The sequence below is a fragment of the Gossypium raimondii genome, chromosome 2 (assembly GCF_025698545.1).
Source record: "Gossypium raimondii isolate GPD5lz chromosome 2, ASM2569854v1, whole genome shotgun sequence".
Taxonomy (NCBI): Eukaryota; Viridiplantae; Streptophyta; class Magnoliopsida; order Malvales; family Malvaceae; genus Gossypium; species Gossypium raimondii.
Window position 1 is genome coordinate 33,985,907 of NC_068566.1, and position 18,582 is coordinate 34,004,488.

At 34.3% G+C, this 18,582-nt stretch overlaps 1 non-coding gene across 1 annotated transcript; it reads left to right on the forward strand.

Annotated features, from left to right (window-relative positions):
* The first annotated feature begins 11,250 nt into the window (after positions 1–11,250).
* Positions 11,251–11,357, forward strand: LOC128039486 (small nucleolar RNA R71). The gene has a single exon (XR_008193990.1). It is a non-coding gene; the product is annotated as a small nucleolar RNA R71 (small nucleolar RNA).
* The last annotated feature ends 7,225 nt before the right edge of the window (positions 11,358–18,582 follow it).

Sequence of the window (18,582 nt, forward strand, 5' to 3'; positions counted from 1 at the left end):
TAATGAAACTTTAAAGTAAATTTACAATCCTTCTAATAATATTAAAACAAGATGAAAAATACTTTGAAACCACGTTTTTACCCAAAATCCTGAAATCTACCATTAACGACCCAATTTTTTGTTTTTATTTAAAACATGTGATTTAATGGCTAAAAATTCCATTTAAAAGACCAAAGATCATTTAAAACTCGAGTTGATGAAAAATTGAGTGTTTGATCGAAAACACAAAAAAGCACAAGCTTGACAATGGAGGAATCTATGGTGTTTTTTAGTGTTTTTCTTGGATTTTATGGAGGTTTAATGATTTGGAAAGTGACAGGAATAGATGAATTTAGGTTTGAAAAAAAAAATTATGGGAGGAGTTGGGAGAGCATGGGATGGCAAGAGAAAATAAAAGGGAGAAGTTAACATGAAAGTAAAACTAGGTGGGGGATGATATACGGCGAATTTTAAAATTTAGTTTATTTGCTTCATAAACACACATAATTTTGACCCTTTTACAAATCATTCCCTAATTCAAAATTGAAATTCTTTGGAACATTATTTTCAAAAATTGATTTAACTGTAAAAAAGCCATTGTCGAATATTTTTTCGATTCACCATGCTACTAGATTTTCGAGCACTCTAGAGCTACAATTCCTAAAATACTCCTCAAAATCCTAAGCCCAATTTTGGGTTGTTATAGGCTTAGGCTACTTCTAAATACCCAATTAACACAATGAATTGTGTCCACAAGCAATGATTCTAAACACTCACTAATTACGCTTTCGTCGAAATGCCGAAAGCTCAAACTAGCCTTTCCTTAACTCGTGGAATGTCCTAATGAACCTGAGGCTTCAACAACATAAATCATACAACAACACAATCACAATCAATTAATGACTCACCTCAAGCAATAAAAAACATAAGCCTAAGCTAAGTTCTCAAGTAACCAAAACCTTCGGCATAGCAAACTTAAATTTCAAATATCTCTATTTATACTTAATCTTTTTGCATAAAACAAATTCCATTCATCTAATTATTCACCTATGACAGACTGAAAACCTTTAAACTGTGGAAAACTACTCAATTCATGGTATCAAAATTTTCAACATGTTTTTGGTAGTTTTCACAAAAATTCATTAAATCCTTAGAAATATTTAAAAAAAACTTAAAATTAAGTTTCAAAACCTTTTAATATCATAAAAAATAATTGAAAAACACTTTGAAACCACGTTTTTACCCAAAATCTTGAAATTCACCATTAATGACCCAAAATTTGGCTTTTATTGAAAATAGGCGATTCAATAGCTCAAAACTCAATTTTAAAGACCAACTAATATTAAAAACTAATGGGTAGATGAATGATTACCTTTGATGAAAGAAAAATTAGCTTTTGATTGAAAACCCAAAAAACCCACAAACTTGAGAATGGAGAAATCTATGGTGTTTTGGGGGGTTTTTCTTTAATTTTTATAGTGGTTTATGGCTTGGGTGTTGATAGAAATTAATGGAATATAGTTTTGGAAATAAAAATTTGATGAACTAAGGTTTGGGATGCAAAGGACGGCACAAGAATGAGGGGAGAAGACACTAACGTGATATGATGAAGGTGGGGGATGATATTAGGTTGTATTTTTTAAAAACTTGGCTTAACTGCTTCATTAACACACAAAATTTTGCCCCATTTTGAAATCAGTCCCTATTTCAAAATTAAAAACCTTTTGAACATTATTTTCAAAAATTGATTTGATTTTCTAAATACCATAAACAAGAACTCTCTGATTACCATGCTTACAGAATACTCAAGCTCACTAGAGCTAAAATCCCTAAAATACACCTAAAATTCATAGACCCAATTTTGGGGTGTGACACTAAACCCCTTCTAACTCTAAAAAACTCAAAAAACTCTCAAATTGTTCAACTAAAAAAACCCTATTCTCATTTTTCTCTTATCGCTTCTACTTTTGCTGCATTTATTTCTTTTCTTTTCTCTTTGGTTTCTCTTTTGTGCAGGTCTAAGCTCCACATCAGTAACAAAATTGCAACAAATTCACGAATATTCAAAATCACAAGGTTAAGGGTTCCTTCTCAAACTTTACTGTTACATTGCATTTTTCATTTTGAAACATATTGCTTGATTATTAGTTGCCCTAGTTTAATATATGATGAAACATGCCTCTTAGGAAAACTAGACAAACTAATGAACGAGAAAATTTGGTGGTCGCAAACCTCTTGAAATTTCAAAAACCGAATGCCGAATAATACTTTCTAGAACTACAAGAGAAGACATTCATTCAATAAAGGGGTTTCGAACTATCGATGATCCTCTATAAAGAGATTTGGATGTTAGTTCGATATCATAGGTGGGAATGCTTTTGCATAACTCTAAAAGAACCCGCCATTATTCTGGTTGTCTAAGAGTTCTATGCATCTTTTAGGTATCGAGATTCTAGGAGACTGTATGATGCTATTTGGGAAACTGTAATGTTAAGGGGTAAAGAGGTGCACGTAACCTTTCGAGAAATTTGTGAGTTTTACGATGCTCCATATTATGAAAATAATTTTCTCGACAATACTAATTTAACTAATTTGAAGGACATAGATATGGATAACATTGTAAACTACTTATCTAAAAGGAGGGGCGAATGGAACCACCAACCGAATACCAGAGTACTGACTGCCTCCAGACGTAGTAACATTCAGAGTGTGAATACTGCAATAAAATAGAGTTATGAGGCGGTATCCGAAAGTATACAGGTAGAGTTGTAATATAGATTTTACAATGAAGTAGGTGAGTACTCCGAGGATCGTACCCAAGGGAGATGAGCACTAAATAAATCTTAACCTAAATAATTAAATATCTAATTAATACTTTTGGTCAATTATAGCACGATATTAAAATAAGAAATATGTTTAGGGTTTGTAAAATAATAAAATAAAATAACATAAAAAAGAAATTAAAATTACAAGAGATAAAGATAAATAGAGTTAATCAAATTTGAGAATAGGAGATCATCTCACTTCAGCAATCCTAATTAATTGTTGTCTCGGGTTCTCGTCAACCAACTAGTTGCTACCCTAGCAGGATCTTTTGATTTTCCACCAATGTAATGAGTCAGCAAGAACTACTTATCTTCTGACCTCACAGTCTAAACTGGCTTGGGGTAAAGATGTTTATGAATGGGCAATACCAATTTTGGGTTAATTCCCACCTTGATGACTTCTCAGGGTTGTCAGGCCTAGGTTTTGTTTTACATTCTTCCTTTTCCAAAGAAGTGATCCGTTGAGTAACCCTACAAAAAAGTTAAGAGATCATGCCTCCACTCACTAATCCCCCATAGAAGGATTGATCATGGGGAATGATGCAGAATAGAAGGTTTAAGAAAGCCTGATTGATATTGAATAATATGAATCCACAGAAGTTGATCTTGCTTTATAGTCAAATCTCTTGAAGAAACAAATAAACTAAACTATGAAAACCTAAGAGAAACAAGAAAACAAGTCTAAAAACCTAAGAAAATAATCTAAGCTAATCGATTGGTGTCCATAATGTGTGCCAAAAAAGCCTATTTATAGCCTTCAGGTAGCCGTCGTCGTTTACCCTAGGTTAGCTGACATTCCCAAGCTTTAAGTTTGATTGTGATGACCAAAATGATCCTGCTTCGTGTTTTATTCTAGTCACAGAGTTGATGTCGCGACACACCAGGACCTGTGTCGCAACATAACAATCAGTATGCTCCTCTGCAGCCATCTTCAAGGGTATGTCGCGACATCCTTAGCCTATTTCGTGACATTGAAGGCAGATTCTCACTTTCTCTATTTTTCTCTCTATGTTGCGACATTGGATCTCCTATGTGGCAACATAACATCCAGTATTGGCCTGAAATGCCTTCTAATGGTCTCCTACACACTTGCAAAGCACGTTAGCTCTCTTTTAGGCCTCGTTCGACCCTTAAGGTTAATAAAAGACTCGATGTGCACATTTTATTGAATGTAAGTAAAACTAAAGAAACTTAACTAAAACATAACGAAAATGCTTGTATTCAAGCCCTTTAAATGTGTAAACTAGTTTAATCTGCTACACCAAATTACGACAGATAAACTACTAACCAGTTTCAATCAAGCAATCATGTTTCCCACAGCTAAAATATGGATGTAAATTCTATGCACTAGAATTACACCTACTATGAACGTTTCTAACGTAAACACTTTTTGAGCTATTTTGCTATATGAAATTTTGTAAAGAAAAGAAGATATGCATCAACAAATGGATCTATTTTAGTATGAATCATTGTATAAGTGGCTAGAAGGTCGAGGTTTTCTTTCTTCACCTAGTGACGACACTATGGAAAAAGGCTAGGGTTCCAATGGAAACAAATGGGCAATTCATGAGGCCAATGAAGAGCTTAATAGGTGATTCTATTTATACTCAATACGCCGAGCTTCAATGAAAAAAAATCAAGGTTTGGAACCAATAACAAAAGTAAAAGATGTACATCCCGACATCTCTGAAGAGGAAATCAACATTAACTACTTGAAAAGAACCTGATGGAAGAGACATCCCAAACATGGAGTGGGTGATAAGGTGGATGCAAGAGATGGGCCCAATGAGACAAAAATTTGTATGGCAAAACGATATCAGAATACCAATTCTGCCTCTTAATAAATACGATTGATGTACGACCACCAACAATTTAAGAAAGAAGAGGAAAACGATGATGAGAAAGATGAATGGGAAGAAGAAGTAGAGGAGGAAGCTACAGAGCTAGATTCTCAATAAGAGGATGACGATTACAAGGCAACATTTTAGCCACAAAGATCCACGCAGAAAGAAGTAAAAAAACATAAAGTAAATGATGATCCTTGAGAAAGTATAATATCAGGATTAGTTTAAGAACGAAGAAAATATGAATAATCATAAATGCACATAATTCGTGCATGATATATAAACAACTTACCTAGGTTACATAGGGCTTTTCGGCTTGTAACATTTTGAGGCTGAAGGTTGGTATGAAATTCAAAAACAGGGAGCATCAAAATAGTTTCAAGCATGAATTAGTTTGACATATCGTATTGTTCCCTATTCACCCCTTTTAGTAACCCTTTTACGCTCACCACCTTATTCTCCTTCTCTCACCTTTCTTAATTATCTGTGTAGGAAGTTACAATATAAGGATAGTAATTGTGATCAGCTTATGAGTTTTTATGCAATACTAACTGAGATTTATAAATTTGTGACCTTATTTTTGGGTCACTTTTACTTTTTCAATATTGTCTCACTCACAATGCTTTTTCATTGTTCTAGTACTTTTCCACTCATTTTGACTTTTTCTAAATTTTTCTTGTATTTGCACACTTTTAGCTTGACCTATAATTACTATATCGCATTGTTTCTTCCTATTTCATTCTGATTTTACAAAACCACTGTAATGTCTCTATGTATCCCTCAATACATGTGGCCAGATGTCTAAGTTTGTGCAGTTCAGGGAGCAAAGAAAAAAGATAAGTACAATATATATTTGGGCTTCGAGTTTTGTGTAAAGGTTTTTAATAAGTGATTTATGGCTCAAATATAGGTACTATAGTTCGATGCATAAGGTTGGCTTTTTAGCTTTTTGTTTATACCAAAGAATGTCTTAGTTCATCCCTAGGTATCTCAATATTCATGAATTTAATCGATTAAATAATCATAACCCTAATCATTTACTATCATACTAGCATGCTTATTTCCCTATATTTTATCTATCATTTGCTATATTGATTTACCGTAATTTGGTGTAGCAGATTAAGCTAATTTCCACACTTTAGCAACTTGAAAGCAAGCGTGTTCATTATGTATTAATTATATTCTTGTGAGTTTTTGTTAAGATAATAAAATATGCAAATTGAGTCTTTTATTGACCTTAGAAGCCAAATGAGGCCTAAGGGTGAGCTAATGACCTTGGTAAATGTGTAAGAGACCATTAGAAGGCGTAATAAACTGATATTGGTGTCTATGTCACAACACAGAATGTTTGATGTTGCAACATAGGGAAAAAAAATGGAGAAATCACAAAACTACCTTCGATGTCGTGACACAGCCAATAAGTGTCACGACATACCCCTGAAGATAGCTCAAAAGAAGTACATTAACTGCTATGTCGCGACACAGGTCCTAGTTTTTCACTGGATAGAAACTAAACATGAGACAGAGGCATTTTGGTCCACTCAATCAAACTTAAAGCTCGGGAACGTCAGCTAACCTAGGGTTAAGGAAGAAGGCCACCTAAAATCTATAAATAGGCTCATTTGACACATGTTACAGAAACCATTCACTTAGCCCAGAACTAGTCTTTTAATTTCAGTTCATGTTTTTCTTTTCTTAAGTTAGATTTATTTCATTTGTTCTTGCTCTATGTTGAGAGATCTTAATTGTGGAAACAATCAAACCTTGTGGATTCACGATCAATCTTAATACAATCAAGCTCTTTCGTAAACTCTATATTGTCGATTTATTTGGCATGTTTTCTCTTTATATCGGTTTTATAGTGTCTATGGAGGCCATGAGTAACTAATCCCTCTTTGGGGGATTAGTGGGTGGAGGTATGATCTGTTAACTATTTTGTAAGGATACTCAATGGATCAATTGTCTGGGAAATGAAAAATGTAAAAAAAGACCCTAAGCCTGAAAACCCTGGGAATTCATGAAGGTGGGAATTAACCCAAAATTGGTATGGCCCATCCGTGAATACCTTCACCCCAAATCGGTCTGGACTATGAGGTCGAAAGATATGTAGTCCTTGCCAACTTGTAATTTGAGTAGAAGATTGGAAGATCCTGCTAGGATAGCAACTACTTGATTGACAAGAAACCCGAAATGACAGTTGATGGAGATTACCGAAGTGAGTTAATCACCCATAATCAGATTCGAATATTTCTATTCTTCAATCTCTTGAATTTTTGTTCTTGATGTTGTTTTATTATAAAAACCCTAAAAAATCCTTTTCATTTTACCTTTATACTATAGCTAAACTAAAGTACTAATTATATCTTTCAGTGCTTAGGTTAAAATTGATCTAGCACGCGCATCCCTTGGGTACGATACTCGGAGTACCCACCTACTCCGTTGTAACTATATTACAACTAGACCTATATACTTGTCGATGCCACCTCATTTATATATCTTTCACTACATACATGCACTTAACCAATGGCTTGTATTTCTAAAAGCTCAAGCAGTCTTTTGACAAGAAAAATAAAGGAAAAGAAAAATAAAAGAAGAAAATAAACACTTGAATTTCCTATGTTACCCCCACTTTAGATAGCACATTGTCCCTAATTTGCAGCCCTCCAAAATACAAGAAAGAAGTTACCTGATTGATCTTGACATTACTGTAGCCTTATGGTGGGTTTCTTCTTCCTTGTTTGTTTAAAGATCGTAACTATAGTGCCCTCTTTGTGTAAGGTTCCTACATAGAAAATTTAAAAACAAAATAGTAGACATATATACTAATTTTATCCTACTCCTACTCTAAAATGAAAATTAAAACAATCAAAGTTAATTGTTTACAAGTCCCAACAATTAAAGTTAAAATTTAAAGTCTTTAGTCATCAAATTCGAGTGGCTGTCTCCACTCTATTGGAGCTTTTCCCTTGCCTAAAACGCTGCCTTAAGAGAAGTCTCCACTCAACGAATGTGCATACTGGGTTGGACTACAGATGACTAGCCCTTTCTCTGTAGATCTTTCCAACTAAAATCCCGCCTCATTATCGTCATTCTCCTCCTTGTCTTCCTCGTCGTCATCATTTCCCTCTTCTTCCTTGCTTTCTTGTGCTTTGGATGGTTGATGGAATTGCATCATACCATATTTATTTGGTGTTAAGTTAGGTATTCTCATACCATTTTGACATGTAAATTCCTATCTTATTAGTCCCATCTCCTGCACCCACCGTATTACCCACTCTAAGCCTAGGATGTTGTTTCCGTAGTTCTTTCCCGAGCTGTTGATGTCTTTTTTCTTTTCAGGGATGTCAAGACATCCATCTATTGTTTTCTGCACTGGTTCCAATATTCTATTTGGTTTCATTGAAGCTCAATGTATTGAGTGTATATGGAGTCTCCTATCCAGATCTTTGTTGGCCTCATGCACTGCTCGTTCATTGCCATTGGAACCCCAATCTTTTTGTAAAGTGTCATCACTAAATGAGGAAAGAAGACCCCGACTTTCTGGCCGCTTATGCAATGCTTCATGCAATGGTAGATCCATCTCCCGACACATTTTTTTACTGCAAAATACCATACAACAAAATAGCTCAAAAATTATTAATGTTAGATACATTTAGAGCAGGTGTAATTCGAGTGCATAAGAACTATATCCACATTTTTGCTATTGGAAAAATAATTTCTTGATTGAAAGAAGTTGGGATATAGGTACCTGGTCGATGTTTTCATTTATCCCTACCCTCAATTAAATATTTTACAATGTTATCCATGACTATTTCTTTGAAATAATTTAAATCAGTGTTATCTATAAAATCATATTCATAGTATGGTAGATTGTAAAATTCACAAATTTCCCCAAGGGTGACGCGCACGGCTTTACCCCTAACCGTTACACTTTCCCACATAGCATCATACGATCTCATAGACTCTTGATCTCTAAGTGCTGCATAAAAATCCTATACTGTGAGAACAACAACTGGTTTTTTTGGGGTTATGCCAAAGCACTCCCATCTATGGTACTAGACTAATGTCCAAATCTCCTTACACAAGAGCATGGATGGTTCGAAACCCTTTCTTGTATGGATGTCTTCTCTTAGAGTTCTAATAAAAAAAATTTGGTGTTCAATTTTGGGAAATTAGAGGGGTTCGTGACCACTGGTATCTTTTGCTCATTGGTTCTTCTAGATTTCCTAGGAGGCATTTTTTCAAATATGCTTAACTAGATAACCAAGTAATCAAGCAATGTGTTTCTCGATTAATCAATGTAATAGTAAAAATTGAAGAAAGGAAACCTTAACCTTGCTACACCGAGTACTTTGTTGCTTTTATGGATTACTGCAAACTCCTAGATAATGTAGCACCCATACCTATACAAAAGAGAATCCAACAGAAAAATAATTGCAGCAATAGAGAAACGAAAAGGGGAATCATAATAAGGGTGTTTGAAGTTGGAAACTTTGAGAGGTTTTTGAGAGGGTTTAAAGTTAAAGAAGGTTTAGGATGAATATTAGAAATGTTTTAGTTTAAAAAAATTGGATTTTTAGGTTAAAATCCAAGTTAAAATAAGTTCTTAGCCCTGAGGCCACTATCTTCGATGTATAGAATGAATATTAGAAGGTTCGATGTTGCGACACACCTTGAAATTTTGAAACCCTGAGGCAACTATCATTAATGTTTCGAAACAAGGGTACTTGTCTTATGATATTGAGTTATGTTTTGAAAATTTTCAAGGTTGGGCTTAGTGTTCCAACACAGAGATGTCGTGTTGTGACACCAGCCTTGTTCCAGCCTTATTTCTTAAATTTCAATGTGCGCGGGGCATAATATCTTAATTCTAAATAGTTTTTAAAATTAAATCCTTGTGTGCATATTTAATTCTATTCCAATTCAATTACTAATATTTTAGTCTATTAGAATACAATAATTTACAAAAATTAAAATAGTTTGTTGAAGATCAAGTGTTACTATCAGATTCATTTGTTAGCTCTGTTAATCTACACTTGGACGTTCTCTCGCTTGGTTGTTTGTCTGAATTTTTCCAACGTCTTTCATATTACTCCACCTTGCTCCGCTTGTGCTACTCTTTGAATTTTCTTTTTCATCTTGTATTAACCACAGAAAACACCTTTCCTGGCTCAGGGTTGTTATAGGTTTTTAAAGATATTTCATAACAAGCTTTCTTTAATTTTTCCTTACTACCCTCATTCTGTTGGTGACCACATTTAAATATTTTACTCTCACCATTGATTTTCATGATTAATTCATTATTTTCTAAGTTTATGGTAGACCTGGATGTGGCTAGAAAATGTATTACTAATAGAATAGGGATTTCGTGGTCTTCATCAAATTCTAGTACTACAAAATTGGCTGGGATAATAAAATTGCGCACCTTAACCAATACATCTTCAAGCACTCGTTTCGATTGTACTGAAGACCGTTCCCATAACTAGAGTTTCTTATAAATTGATAAGGGCATTAGACTAATTTGGTCTCCCTATTTAAGTTTCCTACACCTAGCCATTAAGTTTCCCTATTTAAGTGGCTTGAATAAGTTTTGAAAACTTACAATTTCTACTTTATCCATTTTTCTTTTGTCCTCTAACCATGAAGGGAATGGATTCTTCGCAACGTCGGGCTTTGTGTTCTGTGTAGCTTCTAGTTCAGCTACCGACTTGGCTACCTCTTCTTGTTCTACTTCAACATCATCTTGTTGAGGGGTCTCTTCTTGAAGATCATTGGCATCCTCTTCGTCTTCATCTTGTGTAGGGTCACTTGGGCTACTGTATGCTTTACCCAAATGGAATGCTATTACTTTCACTTGCTCCTTCCCTTCTCTTCGAGGATTATTTTTAGTGTTGCTTGGAACGTATATGCCAATTTTCCTTATAATTTCTCCCATTATGATCGTCAATTGGCTAATCTGATCTTCAAGCTTAGTCAATATGGTTTGTGTTTGAGTGCATTCAAACCACACTTGTCCTATATTAGTCTGTATTGACTGCATATCTCCCTCAATTCGATCCAGACTTTGACTACATACAATATGGTCATTGGGGTTGATCCTTTCCTAAGGTTTATGCAAATATGGAAGTTGGTAAGTAATGCTTTACTTATTGAGATTACAATTATTACCTTTTCCTTGATTAAAGCCTCATCTCAAATTTGGGTGATCTCTCTAGACATGGTTATAAGTGTTTGACTAAGGATTTCCACCCGTATTCCCGATGTAGTTTACATTTATGGCTGGGATCTAAGGGTACTGGCTGATCGGTCTATCTACATCGTGCATCATAGGCCTACTGGATTTCGACTTTATCTAGGTAAGCCTGTCCAATATTTGTTGATACTTGTCTTCTTTATGGAAAACTTTAATGGTAGATGGTTTTTGGCTATATGTGAATCTTTCATTCGGCCACTAGCAAGGATTCATCGCCATGTTTTCTATTAATTCATAAGCATCTTCGTATGTTCGGATCATCAAGGGTTTCCTTGCATCTCCATCTAGTCCCGATTTAGAATGTGCACCCAGCACGTTATAGAACATTTGCAACTATAGTCGTTCAAGTAGACCATGGTGAGTGCATATTTGTATGACTGACTTAAAACGCTCCTAATCTTCATGAAAACTCTCTTCTTCCAATTCTTTAAACTTTGCAATCTCCTTCATTAGTTGGACCGTTTTGCTAATAGGAAAGAACTTGTATACATGTTATTATAGATCTTAGTGCTTGCGAATCTAACCAAGAGAAAGAATTATCTATTAAGGAGAACAGGAACAGCCGAAGATGAATAGCATCATCGGTGACCTCGTTAAACTTAAAAGTATCACAAATTTGGAGAAATCGTTTTAGGTGCTGATTTGGGTCCTCTATCATAGTCCCTCTGAACTGGAGGTTGTTTTGTATCATTTAGATCATTGTCAGCTTTATCTCAAAATTGATCTTTGTTATGGTCAACCTTGCGATGTTTTCTTGTACTGCATCAAGGTTTGGTAGCATATAGTCTTTCAACATGCATTCCTCTCGAGCCATTTGTGGCTCTACTGGTAATTACGATAGTGGTGATGGTAGATCTTTTAAGTTAAGTTCATCGAAGACCGGATTATCTCATTGTGGATTAACTACAGTAGGTGGGTTATTTTGTATCTGCTATTGTTGTTGTTGTCAACATTGATAATGTTACATGATGCTGCTCACACAAACTGTAAAGACTCTGCAACAAATGCAGGATCTTAGCCATCACTAAGACATCCAAGACCAGCACCCGAAATGGCAATATCCCTAATTACATGTCATTTACATCCTAGCCGTTCACTAATTTTATACGGGCCTCAATTTATATCCATATCAATTGAACTTTTGAACATTATCCTTTACACAAGAACTCAACTATATACGTTCCTTTTTTTTTAATTTCAAACATTAATTATACCAGCTTTCATAATCTAGTCCTTTCAACTATCAACATATTGTTCCATAAACATTCAATTGCAACACATACATAAGTATACATATCAAACCACAAGGTAAATATAAATCAATTTAATTATTATACGAACGTACCAAAATTGAAATAGCAGCAAACACAACACCAAGGACTACTTAACAATTTTTCATTTTTCTTGTTTGTCTATCGGTTGATCCGCTTCTTGATCTATATGAATTTAATTCAATTAACCATTCAAATCCCTTAAAACATCTAAACACATGCATATGACCCTTTATTAATAATCGCCTTTGAACATACTAATGTCTACAGTGTAAATCCGGCAACCAAATATTATCGCTAGGAGGTTTCTCCAAGTATACGGGTTAGGTTGTAATATAGATTTATACGATGAAGTATTGGAGTACTCTGAGGATCATACCCAAGGGAAGTGAAACTAAACTAATTGTAACTTGTACTTTAATATAGCAAATTAGTAATTTAATTAAATTATATTACGATATATCCTAAGGTGATGAAAAATCATATTGTATGAAAATAATTCAAATGCATAAAATAAAGATGGGAAAATAATTTGTAGACTTTATCAATCTTAAGGACAGATGACTAATTCGCCTCGGTGATCATAACTAACTTCTATTTTGGGTTCTATTCAAGCAACTAGTCATTAACCTAGCAGGATCTCTCGATCTTCCACTAAACTAATGAGTCAGTAAGAACTACTTATCATTCGACCTCACAGTCCAGACCGGATTGGGGTAAGATGTTCACAGATAGGCAATACCAATTTTGGGTTCATTCTTACCTAGATAACTTCCTAGGGTTATCAGGCCTAGTGGTTTTAAGTTCTTCCTATCCCAACCAGGTGATCTGCTAAGAAACCCTACATAGAAGTTAATTACTCCCAAGTCCACTAGCTAATCTCCCATAAAAGGATTAGTCCCTCAACGATATAATAAACATTATAAACTTGATTGAAAAGATAAGCATAAATAATATATCAAGAATAAAGTTTAAGAAGAATCCTGATATGTATTGATTATTGCAAGAACGAAAATCCACAAAGAGTTGATGAATCCACAAATTGAGTTCCATGACAAATGAAAATAACCTAAGTATAAAATAAGCTAGAAAGAAACTGAAAATAAAACTAAATGAAATTCGTAACCTAAAAGTTGAATTAAAAACTGTTTATGAAGTGTTTAGAGTTGTCTATCTATAGGCTTAGGGTTGGTCGTCATCCATTGACCTAATTTGGCTGACGTTTTTGCATTAAAGTTTGTTGTGCGGACCAAAACACCCTTATCTCATTAATTCTCCTCATCAAGGCAGTGTCGCGACACCCTCTGGCTTGTGTCACTCGACACTCACGGTAGTTTATGATCTAAGGCTCGATTACAGGGCTACTTCGTGACACTAAAGGCAGTTTACTCCTTTTAAGTGCCCTGCTCACTATGTTGCGACATCGACACTCCGTGTTGCAACATCACGGCCAATCTTGTGTTCCTATGCCTCCAAATGATGTCATTCACATTCATTGAATACGTAAGTCTACCTTTAGGCCTATTGTGGTCCCTAAGGTCATATAAATGGCTTAAGTTAAAATTTTTCTTATTTATGAACTAAAATTAAAAACTAAGTAAAAACAAATCGAAATTGCTTTTATACGAGCTCCTCAAGTATGAATAAAAAGTTTAATCTGCTACAACGAATTGCGACAAATAAAACTGCCCCACACTTAAGTCATTGCTTCTCCTCAGCAAGAAAACATAAAAATGAAAATATAAAAGATGACCCTTAAGCAAGTATGATACAAAGATGAGTTCTGGAACACCGTAACTAGGAATAATCATAAATGCGCATAATTCTGGCATGATATGTAAATGACTTCCCATTTTCAACTTCAAGCATATAAGTTCAGTATATTACAATGTATATAAGCAACAAGGTCCTCAAATATATTGATCCATCAATAAATCATACAGGTAATTTGATTATCCTAGTAGAATACAAACATTTATTGTTGCAATTACTCAATACAATGTCCATTCAAGAATAGATTTACCTAGGTCACATATGAAATTTTTGCTTGTAACGTTTTAAAGCTTAAGGTTGATATGGAATTCAAGAACGAAGAGCATCACAAAGGTTTCAAGTATGAAATTAGTTTGACACATCGTATTGTCCCCTATTCACCCCTTTAATAACCCTTTCCCGTTCACCACCTTATTTCTCCTTCTCTCACCTTCCTTATTTCTCCATGTAGGAAGCCAAAACATGATAAAGTAACTACAGTCAACTCACGAGTTTTTCTGCACTAATGATTGATTTTTCTAACTTTGTGACTTTTTTTAGTCACTTTTAACTTTTTCAACATGTCTCACTCACAATACTTTTTTTTAATTATTTAAGTAGTTTTCCTACTCGTTTTGAAATTTTCTTTTATTTTGCACATTTTACCTAGACCCATAATCACTATATCACATTGCTTCTTCCTATTTCACTCTAATTTTACAAAACCACTGTTATGTCTCTACTTATTCCTTAATACGTACGGCTCGGCGTCTAAGTTCGTGCAATTCAAGGACAAAAGAAAAAGGGTAACTAGAAATTCGTGTTTCAATTTCTGGTTTTGTATGGAGGTTCATCAAAAAGGGCTTTCTGAATCAAATATGGGTACTAAAGATTGATGAATAAGGTTGGCTTTTTGGTGCCTTAGGTCATTCCTAAGTATCTCAATATTCACAAATTTAATCAATCAAGCAATCACAATACTAACCATTTATCATTTTTACTAGCATACTCATTTCCCTATATTCTCTTTGTCATTTGGTATATTCGATTACTTAATGCTTATTTACAGTGTAATACATAGAACTTATTATTCTAATAATTGAAAATTTAAAGTCATTCACTATCATGTCAGATTTACAGTAAATACAATCAACCTATATACATGCTCCTAACCAATCACTTGTAATTCTACAAGTACAAGAACACTTTGGACAAGAAGAAAAAAAAACATAAAAATATAAACATTTAACTTACTATGTTACCCCCCCCACACTTTATATACCACATTGTCCCTAATCTACAATCCTCAAATATATGAGAAATGAAGTTACCCAATTGATCGTGACATTGTCGAAATCTTATGGTGAGTTTCTCCTTCTTTTCTCGTTTAAAGCTCGTAAATGTAATGCTTTCTTCATGTAGGGTTCTTGCATAGAAAAGTTAATATATATATATCTACTAATATTAGTCTACTCCTAATCTAAAAAGAAAAATTCAAATCATGTAATTAATTTACAATATCAAGAAATCGTTTATAATCATCAAAATGGGGTGGTTGTCCCCCCTCCATTGGAGCTTTTCCTTTACCCGAGACATGGCCTCGAGTGGAGCCTCCACTTGATGAATGTGCATGCCGGTTATGCTACGGATGTTCCGTACTTAATGATCTCTTAGGAAATTAATTTAGTTATATTTTTCTAGTTTAAATTTTTAGTTCACAGATAATAAAATGAGCAATTTTGACCATTTATATGATCGTGTGGGCCAAGAGAGGCCTAAAGGTAGACCAACCTATTCAGTGAGTGTGTAGAACACTATTCAGAGGCACGGAGACAGTAAACTGCTAGTGATGTTGCAACATAGAGCTTCAATGTCACAACACAATGAACAAAGTAATCAAAAAGAGCAAACTGCCTTCGGTGTCATGACATAGCCAGAAGGTGTCGCAACACAACCCTAAAGACAAACCCAAGACTAGTAGACTGCCATCAGTTTCGCGACACAGGCCATCGGGTGTCACGACACAGATGTGACGAGGCCAATTAATGAACCAAGGGTGCTTTCGTCCACACAACAACTTTTAACAAAAATAGTCAACCAAATTAGTTCAAGGACCGATGACCAACCCTAGGCCTATAAATAGGACTGCTCTACTTAGTTTGTGGACAATTTTTTTCACTTAGTTTTAATTTTCCATTGTTGTTTTAGTTTTATTTCTATTTGTAATTTAGGTTCAGTAGTAATTGTATTTAAGTTCTTATTTCGTTATTCGCGAGGTTTAGCTTATGGATCTATCAAGCTATTGACAGTTTATCATTTGCGCGCTATAAATACATATCAGGATTTTTCTCAACTCTTTTCTTGATTTTGTTAAATACATGGGGAACTAATCTGGTAATGGGAGATTAAAAAGTGGATGTGAGATTAATTAGCTTCTATGTAGGGTTTCTTAGTGGATCAGCTGGCTGGGAAAGGAAAAACTTAAAACCCTACGCTAGACGACCCTAAGAAGTCATATAGGTGGGAATGAACCTAAAATTGGTACTGCCTATCCATGAAAACCTTACCCCAACGCATTTTGGACTGTGAGGTCAAGATAAATAGTTCTTGCCAACTCATTAGGTCAGTGAAAGGCCGAGAGGCCCTTCTAGGTTAATGACTAGTTTATTGGATAAAACCCAAAATAGGATTTGATTATGAACACTAAAGCGAACTAGTCTTCTGTCTTTAAATCTGATAAAATCCACAAATTGTTTTCCTAAATTTCCTTTATGTTCTTTTAGTATTTTAATAAATTATTATTTTCTATCACCTTAGGAGTAATCGTAATATATTTTAATTAAATTACTAATTATACCTATTAACGTAGAATTTAGGATTATTTTAGTCTCGTCTCTCTTAGGTACGATCCTCGGAGTGCTTTCATACTTCATTTTTACCTATATTACAACTTAACTCGTATACTTGCGAAAATTGCCTAACCCTTATCTTTTGGTGGCTTGAATCCACAGTTTGCTTGTTGTGAGGTCGATACAAATGGCATGTAGATTTCTCCTCCATCCACCACCTCTTTTATAAAATGTCTATCTATTTCAACATGTTTTATCGTGTCATGTTGGACTGGGTTGTTGGCAATATTGATCACAACTTTTTTGTCACAGTAATGTCTCATAGGATTTTTCATAGGCTACTTTAACTCTTCTAAGCTAAATTATCTTACATACTCCATTAAACATAATTTGAAACTCTACTTCAACACTATTTTGAGCCACCACATTTTGTGTAAATAAGCATTAAGTAATCGAATATACCAAATGACAAAGAGAATATAGGGAAATGAGTATGTTAGTATAAATGATAAATGGTTAGTATTGTGATTGCTTGATTGATTAAATTTGTGAATACTGAGATACTTAGGAATGACCTAAGGCACCAAAAATCCAACCTTATTCATCAATCTTTAGTACCCATATTTGAGTCAAAAAACCCTTTTTGATGAACCTCCATACAAAACCAGAAATTGAAACGCGAATTTCTACTTACCCTTTTTCTTTGGTCCTTGAATTGCACGAACTTAGACGCCGAGCCGTACGTATTAAGGGATAGGTAGAGACATAACAATGGTTTTGTAAAATTAGAGTGAAATAGGAAGAAGCAATGTGATATAGTGATTATGGGTCTAGGTAAAATGTGCAAAATAAAAGAAAAATTCAAAACGAGTAGAAAAAGTACTTAAATAATTAAAAAAAGTATTGTGAGTGAGACATGTTGAAAAAGTTAAAAGTGACTAAAAAAAGTCACAAAGTTAGAAAACTCAATCATTAGTGCGGAAAAACTCGTGAGTTGACTGTAGTTACTTTATCATGTTCTGGCTTCCTACATGGAGAAATAAGGAAGGTGAGAGAAGGAGAAATAAGGTGGTGAAAGGGAAAGGGTTATTAAAGGGGTGAATAGGGGACAATACGATGTGTCAAACTAATTTCGTACTTGAAACCTTTGTGATGCTCTTCGTTCTTGAATTCCATATCAACCTTAAGCTTTAAAATGTTACAAGCAAAAATTTCCTATGTGACCTAGGTAAATCTATTCGTGAATGGACATTGTATTGAGTAATTGCAATAATAACTGTTTGTATTCTATTAGGATAATCAAATTACCTGTATGATTTATTGATGGATCAATATATTTGAGGACCTTGTTGCTTATATACTTTGTAATATACTGAACTTATATGCTTGAAGTTGAAAATGGTAAGTCATTTACATATCATGCCAGAATTATGCGCATTTATGATTATTCCTAGTTACGATGTTCCAAAACTCATCTTTGTATCATACTTGCTTAAGGGTCGTCATTTATATTTTTCGTTTTTATGTTTTCTTGCTGAGGACAAGCAATGACTTAAGTGTAGGGGAGTTTTATCTGTCACAATTCGTTGTAGCAGATTAAACTTTTTATTCATACTTGAGGAGCTCGTATAAAGGCAATTTCGATTTGTTTTTACTTAGTTTTTAATTTTAGTTCATAAATAAGAAAAATTTTAATTTAAGCCATTTATATGACATTAGGGGCCACAATAGGCCTAAAGGTAGACTAACATATTCAATGAATGTGCATGACATCATTCGGAGGCATAGGAACACAAGACTGGCTGTGAT